An 8,351-nucleotide genomic window follows, 5' to 3' on the forward strand; every position below is an offset into this window, starting at 1 on the left:
GCCAGAGGCAGTCTGTAGAAAGTGACCATAGTTTTCCTCTGTGTCTCACTTAAGCCACAAGTGGGAGTCTACCAGCGACTTCAGTATGGCCCTAAAACAAAGGAAGAAAAGACATTGAGTTCATAGTTAAAGACTCCCTTGAAAAAGGAATATCTGGCATTTGTACCATATTTTCAATGCGCAGTGCTTTCAAATATATTTGCCATTATTCTTTCAACAACAATTCTTTGAGGTTATGTATTATCAGTTGATTAGTTTTCTTCCTTCCTCAGACCTCAGATGAGGAAGTCAGGGTCAGTTTGGCAGGAGATCACAAGTAGTAGGACCTTCCTGATTACCTCAGTGCAGCCAGCAGTACAGGGATTTGAACTCATGATCTTACTCTTATCAGGCAAGTGCCCTAAGCCATTGGCTGTTGAGACATCTTAAATGAGGCCTCTTATTGCTCTCATTTTTATATTGATCTCGGCTTACAGGAAATAGTGTTTCAGGCACAATGTCCTCACATGTATTAAAAAGCAGATACCATGGGCCTAGGGCCCTGGCGGGGAAGTGGGGGAAGGGAGAAAGGACTCTTTAGAGCTGCCTCCATGAGCTCTCTCCTTCCTTTGGGGTAGTACACCCAGATGGTAATGGAAGTAAAATCCACCACCTCTCAGGCTGAAGGTGAACATTGGAACAATGTGTCACTGTTCCTTGGTGGGGTCATCAGGCTGCCCGCGATGACCCAAGGATCCCTTGGGTGCATTTGGGGGCCTGTCACTGTACTCCTGCTGGTCACCTGGTGGTGACAGATGTCAGAAGGAGGGAAGGGAAGACACCAGGGTGGTGGGTATCAGTGCCATGCCTTCATTACAGCATTAGTTATAGAGAAGTCATAAAGGGTTGGGTAGCAATTACACATAGATGTTGTTGAACATTATCATAAACAATGAACAAACATAAAGCCCTTCTTTCAGGGGAAGTTCTTCTAGGAGATACTAGAAGACAAAATGTTACCTAAGTGCTCAGCACTCCAGTTTCCTGCTAGGAGATCCGACCAGCTGCAGAATTCCATCTAAGGGCATATTGCTTTTCCTTCTCCTTAGCTAGTATTCATTTAAACAATCAGTTTAAATTTACTTCTTAATAATATTTCTAGTCATTTTACACAGTGAGAGATATATTAAGCTTAAAGGGTGACTCTTCTGGGAACATCTCACTTTATATCCCAGACTACAGTCCTCAGGCTGTAGTTAGTCTTTCCTAACCCAACAGGGTCCTTATTCAGTTACTTTTTGGGGGTCATGACAGAGTTTGTTCCATAACCGTGCTCTTAACTTGTTTTCCTTTTTATGGTGCTTAGCTTATCTCTTTTCAATGCCAAGGTAGTTCACTCACGTCTTGACCTGGGTCCATCCTTGTCCCTTGCCTGGACCCCGTTTTGGGGTGTTAGGAACTAAGGGCAACTGAGACATAAGTCAAATAAATATGAAGGATGCCCAAGAATAAACACTATTTGGAGTCAGTTCTACCATGCAGGCGTGATGTATTCAATATGCCAAACACAGTAACAACAAAGTCTCCAATGGAGACGTGACTGGGCCTGCTCAAGCAAATTGATGAACAACAAGAGGACCGTGGACCGTGGACCATGGACCATGGAGTCAATTAACTCCCAGATTACAAAAGTACAGCATTAACTGTCTTTCTTTTAGACCAAAAAGGAATTGCTCTAGGGGCTGGGGTGATAGCACAGTGGGTAGGGCATTTGCCTTGCACGCGGCCAACCCGGATTCTATTCCCAGCATCACATATTGTCCCCTGAGCACCACCAGGAGTAATTCCAAGTGCAGAGCCAGGAGTAATCCCTGTGCATCGCCAGGTGTGACCCCCCCCACCCAAAAAAAAAGGGACATTGCTCTAAAGTAAATGATGCAAAGGACATAAAGAAAAAAGAAAAGCAATATTTCACTTACATATATAAAATCCATAGCACTTAGTTTTTTTTTCAATTTGAAAGCAGTCATTTATTAACTGACCAGATTATAAAAATATGGTAGATACCTTAGTTCATCCGACTAATCAGCCGGTTGATCTGGTCTTCTCTGTTGTGAGCGTCTCCACCTTCTACAAAATGGGTGGTCTTTTTCTTCATCCCACCCGGGAAGAAGATAATTTGAAGGGCCAGAGGAAGTTGTTTGCCTCTTTGAAGTGCTTTCCAGCAGTATAGTTCTCATGAGTCAGATCCTCCATGCAGACGAAGCTGTATTTACCCAGAGTTCACGCGACCAGTGCATTATCTGTTAGGGAAATTCGCTTCTTGTGGTTTTTGCCATAACCACACTTGTAGATCAATTCATTCACTGACTTCAGGTTTGGGTACCCCCATGCAATATAGGGTTCCATGATCCTCAGCTTGTTAATTGAAGTCTTGTTGAGTTTAAGAAAGGTGCCATTGAAGATCTGGCCAAGGCGGAGAAGTTGTAGCACCTTTCGGAGCTTGGGGCTCACACCATTGATACCTCTGATTCTGATGACAAAAGCCAATTTGGGTTCTGCAGGGACGTAAAAGTTGCCAACTTTTCTCGCCATCCTAGCCATGCGAATCTCTGTCCTGAACATCCGCCTATACTCCTTGTGATAATGCTTAGCTTTTTCGTAGATCAGCTTCCTCCTCACCTTTCGAAGCATCTTTTGAGCAAATTTCTTTCTCAGGTGCTTGATCTTCAGCTCTGTGAAATTCTTTCGCTTTTTCTTCAGGGTTTCTGGCACATCAGGAAGCTTCTTTTTCCTCTCCAGCGGCCACTGCTGCCGGCTTAGCAGGGACCTTCTTTTTCTTGTCTTCTGCGCCCTCCATGGTTCCAATCGGAAAAGAACTGAGCCCTTAGAAATTTTAACTTACAAGTTACTGGACCTGATTTAGGAATATTTGTGATTAACAGATAGGAAGAAGAGCACAAAGGAGAGGTTAAAGATAAACACAGAGGGTTAGGAGTGCCTGATGGAACTCAGGAGCACTGTGATGGGTGTAACTCAATAAACCAAAACACCCTGTGGGGAGAGAAAGGACAAACCAATGTCACCTTTTAAAATTCTTAGAACCATAATCCAACATACGTGAGAAGGTTTTCAGCACTAGCAATGGGAAATTTTCCATGAAGGGTAGGGCACTCTGCTCCTGTGTTCCAAGTAAACAGGGAGGATGGTGAGATGAGGAATACGTCTGTGGTTTGCTAGAGTATTTCATCGTCTTCTCGCTATTTTCTTGCAACTTGAAAGCATTTATCTAAGAGACTCTTCCCTCTGTCCCTGCCTGTCACTTGTTCATTAAGGGTGGGAGAGAGAGCAGAATCCAAGGAAGGGGATCCAATTAAATTAGGCGTGGGGAGCAGTGGTGTTGCACAGAAACACACAAATGAGATGCGAGCTAGTGAAAGATGGTTGCATATTTGTATCTCTCCTTTATTCCCAATTCAATTAAATGTATTCAATATCCAGAGGGCCACATGCCAAGCACTGGCTTATATCCGTTCCACACTGGTAAAGTAGATTTTAATGGCCAATCACTGCTTTTAGGGGACTTAATTTGTAAAATGGAATAATGACTCAAGATGTGGCCGGAATGTTTGCCATCTAGAGATCATCAGAAAATGGGTGGATCCAGGGCAACTTTCTTTCTCAGTGGCCACCAGCATCATCCACACACTAATCAAACCATCATGTGTTTTTGGTGGTGGTGGTGGTTGAGGTGGAGGTTTGGGGGGTGGGAAGGTGGTGGGGGAGGGTGGTTTTTTAGTTTTGTTTTGGTTTGGTTTTTTGTTTTGGAGACATATGTTTCCAAAACAAATAGTGTCAGGGGTTACTCATGACACTTAGGAGTTAGTCCTGGCAGGCTCGGGGACCATACCATATGGAATGCTGAACCCAAGTCAATCATGTGCAAGTCAAACTCCCTACGGGCTGTGCCATAACTCTGACTCCTCTAATCAAACCACCTTATTGGGGTGATGGATTTCAAGAGGAAGGGCTCCGGCTGAAACATCCCTAGGCCAACTGATTCTCTATCCTCCCAATTTCAGAGGAGTAAGGCTGGCATGGAGGCTGTGGGAGGGAGTGAATTTCAGAAGGCATCAAGTCTCCTAAACACTATGCTGGAAAGGAGCAGTGAGCAAAGATAGAACAGCTCGGGGTCTTTGATGAGTAGAGTATGGATTAGTCACTTTTCAGGCACAGCACTAGCAAATCATATGCAAAGAAAGAGATGATTATATTTTTCTGGGAGCAGGAAGCATGGGGCATGTTGTAAGTAATTGTCTGGTTCCAGTACCTAAAACAATGAAACCCAAAGGTTGAAAGAAAGAGGTGCAATCTTATGCAGGAAAGAATAAGGAAGAGTCTGGATGATTCTAGGCAGCCTAAGGCTATCCTGGGAACCCAGGATTCCTTCTTTCTTGATGATTTTGAATTGGGGTGAGGCTGCAAAGATAATGCAGTGTGTAGGGCACTTACCTTACATGCAGCTGACCCAGGTATGATCTCTGGAACTCCATATGGTCCCTAATCCCCTTCAGGAGTGATCACTGAGCTAGGAGCTTGGAGGACAGCTGGATATGGCCCCAAACCCAAAAATGAAATAAAAATTTGGATGGAATCTGAAATGTGACTCAATAATAAAGCACATGCTTTGCATGTGTGAGACCCTGGGTTCAAGCTTAGGGCACCAGTAGATGCAATTTCTGGCACTAACAGTGAAAAAGAAGGAGGAAGGGGAGGAGGAGGAGGAGGAGGAGGAGGAGGAGGAGGAGGAGGAGGAGGAGGAGAAGGAGAAGGAGGAGAAGGAGGAATAGAAGGAGAAAAAAAAACCCAACCATAGCTTTAGAAATAACATTACCAAAAAACCCCAACAAATATTTTCCAAAATGCTACTTGTTTTGTGGATAAAGCACCTACCTTAGTGTTCCCCAGACAAAGCCCTACAAACCCTACAACCATTTCACAACCACAAGGTGTATTATTTTTGTCTAAGAAGTGATTTCTTACATGCAATCTCATTTGGTTTTCAAATTTTGTGAGGCAGCTTTATGATTCCCATTTTCAGATGAGGAAATGAAAGTTCAGAGAGTATAAAGAACTAGGTATTTTTCTGTTTATTTTGGGGGGACATATCTGGTAATGCCCAGGGGTCACTACCAGTGACCATATGCAGCACTGGGGATCAAACTGGGCCAGCGGCGTTCAAGGGAAAATTCCTTAACCCATTCTCTCTCTCTCCAGTCAGAGAGAAAGGAACTTGTTCAAAAAGTTCCAACAACGATGTGGTAGAGCAGCACCTCAATCTCAGCCTCAGCCCAGCCTTCCCTGCCCTCCGAGGCCTATACTGTCTGCAGGGATTCTCCATCCCAAAGCCTTCTCTCTAAGGGTGGCCAAGCCAGTCGAATGCAAGACGACCCGTTTCTTTCTATTCCAAATTTAACAAGTAAAAATTAATAGCCATTCCACTACTGGCCCGCTCTGTTTGTTAAATGGTTTGCAAATTCTTATCTTGTCCCTTTCCTCCTTCCTTCCTTCCTTCCCCTTACACACATGGGGGCCAACTTCAGATGGATGATGGTCAGTCAGCATCAGGAAGTCATGAAGATCAAGAAGACTCAGATTCTCCCTAGAGGCTCGGTGAGGTGGTATCTGATCACAGAAGGGGTGTGTGACCAGTAGACTATAAAGAGAATGCACTGGGACGCACGCACTGGAATCCATAACCCTTAGTTCTTTTTTTCTTTGTTCTTTTGTGGGGGGCATACCAGGTGGTACTCAGGGCATACTCATGACTCTGTGCTCAGGGATCATTCCTGGTGGGGCTCAGGGCATTGTATTTAGTGCCAAGAGTCAAACCCAGGTTGGCTGCATGAGAGACAAGAGCCCTGCCCACTGCCCTACCTCTCCAGTCCCATGCTCATTTCCTTATGTTCCTTCACCTACCAACAGTATTTCCCTTCAAGTAGGAACATCTCTGCTTTTTACTTCATTGAATTCTCAGTGCCTAGGATAGAACCTGACACAGAGCAGATGCTCAGTAAATATCTGTTGTCTGAAAGACTAAATGAGAAGTTGACCTCAAGTTGGCCTCCTAGAAACGTCTTCCTTTTGGGGTTACACCATGTGGTGTGTAGTGGAGCTGAGTGAGGGGTAGGGCTAGAGGGGTCCCAAGGACTTGGTCTCCTACCCAAAATATATTTCTTATCTCTATTTTTCCCCCACTGCCCCTCCATTCCCCCACCCCCAAGTGCTAAGTATCAAACCCCAGGCCCCAGGCCTCATTCCTGCCCGAGCTGTGCTTTTGCAAGGAGCCATACCCCAAGCCTGAGTCCTGGAAATTTTCCAGGCCAAAATAAGTAGCATTTGCCTGAGCCTGGATGGAGAGATGATTTGAGAGCGGTGTAGCAGCTGTGCTTCCTCTGGCCAGCAGCCGGAGCCAGGCAAGCTCAGCTGGACTGAGGGAGACAGGGAGTCAGGCTGAAGTGGTGAGCGGCCCCCAGGGAGGATGGAGGACTGGCATCTTGTCAGGAGGCCGGGAAGAGCCTCAGGGTGTGCACTGAGCAGGGAGCCAGCAGGGTTGGGTTTTATGGGCTATACCTGGTGATCATTCTGTGCATAGGCCAGTGTGAGTGGGGAGGTAGCAGGTGTTAGCAGGGGTAGCCAGAGCCCAGGGAGAGGTGCTCAGTCCTACACAGGGTGTCTCAACCACCAGAACCATGACGGTCTCAGTTCTCAGACCTGGGCCCAGTGGAGCTGGGGCACGGCAAGACGATATTGAGGGACCTAGGAGAGAGCGCAAAGACCCCGCATGCGTGAGGCTCCCAGTTGAATCCCAGCCATCTCATCCTTCTCAGAAACACCTGCTGTTGCCCTAGTGGGCCCCAGCACTGCTGCCTGAGCTGAACCATCAGCCTACACAGCTGGGCAAGCACCTCTGGAAGAGGTTCTCCAACACTACCCAACCACCACAGCCACCACAACCACCACAACCACTAAAAGATATCGACTGTCTCAGCTGAGAGACCTAGAAGAGAAGAGGGGGTCAGGGGAGCAGGCTGCGAAGAGAGAAGAGAAGGAGGTGTCTGTGTTTGCTCTGTCTCTTCAGTTTGGGTTTGTTTTTGCCTTGTTTGAGGGGTACCACACCCAGTTGGCTCTGAGCTCAGGAATCATTCCCGGTGGGCTCAGGGAACCATGTGGGGATTGAACTCAGGTGGCCCGTGTGCAAGGCAATTGCCCTTCTCACCGTGCTACCACTCCAGCCCTTCCTTCAGCTTGAATGGTCAGTGGCAGTATCCAACCATCCAAACATGGGAGAACAGATGTGGCCTGATGGCCGTTAACCAGAGACCAAACTAGTGGGCGGATGAGGCCCGAGGCACCAGTGGCCCAGCAGGGGGGTAACCCGTGCTCCTCTCCCCTGCAGAGAAGGGTCCTCAGGGACTCTGGCCTCCCGCCGCTTGCGGGGCCACATAGCACTGATTCTTAGCAGAGGTCCCTTCACCGAGGCAGGCAGTGTGGCGCTGGTGAGAGGGACACTGTACCCCGCAGCAGGCCAGTCTCTGGGGAGACTGAGCCAGGAGAGAGCCAGGATCAGGACAACGGGAGAGCAGGCTGGGGCTGGGGCTGTGCCTCCTCTGCGAGGGTGTCCCGCAGCTGCAGACCAGCCGCTCACTCGGGGTTTCTGTCCACGCCTCTGGCCTCTGATTGGGGCGAAGACGGAGGCAGGGGGAAATGTGCCCCTGGACGTAGGGGGAGTACCAGCAGGACCACACCTGCACCCCAAATCATCTTCCTAGCTAAAGGGCAATGGCTCAATGACAAAGTCTACAGCTTTGAAAGAACGCCGACACGCCCCACACCCTGCAAAGGTCGCAGGCTGCGGAGACAGTGAATGATTAACTCCAGTGAAAGTGAGATTTCAGGATTTTTTTTTTTATAGCGTTCAAGGTGCAAGTAGCGTGAGTCCGGGGCAAACTCTGCTCCATCATTCCTGCTGGTCAGCCAAGGACCTTGAACCTCGCGCCTGCGAGGAGAGACCCACCAAGGGCAGCGGGCGTGGGCCCTGGCCTCCTCGGGTGTTGCTGTCCCTCCCCGCCGCACGCGCTCCCACACCCCGGCTCCCGAGGCCTCGCCGGGCGTCCTGCAGGCTGGTGCCCGGCCCCCAGCCTGGCTGACGCGCCTGCCCCCCGCGGCCGCTTCTGTTCCGGGGACGGGCCCCGAGGCTGCGGGGAGGCCCGGCCCCTGCGGAGACGCGGGGCGGGGGCGCGGGGAGGGGAACGAGGGGCGCGGTCAGGGGCGGGGCGGGGGCGCGGGGTGCGGGCAGGGGCGGGGCGGGG

The 8,351-nt window shown here is 48.8% G+C and overlaps 1 pseudogene; it reads right to left on the reverse strand.

Moving 5' to 3' along the window:
• Positions 1-1,988: 1,988 nt before the first annotated feature.
• LOC130046232 (60S ribosomal protein L7-like) lies at positions 1,989-2,839 on the reverse strand (annotated as a pseudogene).
• Between the last annotated feature and the right edge of the window lie 5,512 nt (positions 2,840-8,351).

This window comes from Sorex fumeus, unplaced genomic scaffold (genome assembly GCF_029834395.1).
Source record: "Sorex fumeus unplaced genomic scaffold, SorFum_2.1 ptg000131l, whole genome shotgun sequence".
NCBI lineage: Eukaryota > Metazoa > Chordata > Mammalia > Eulipotyphla > Soricidae > Sorex > Sorex fumeus.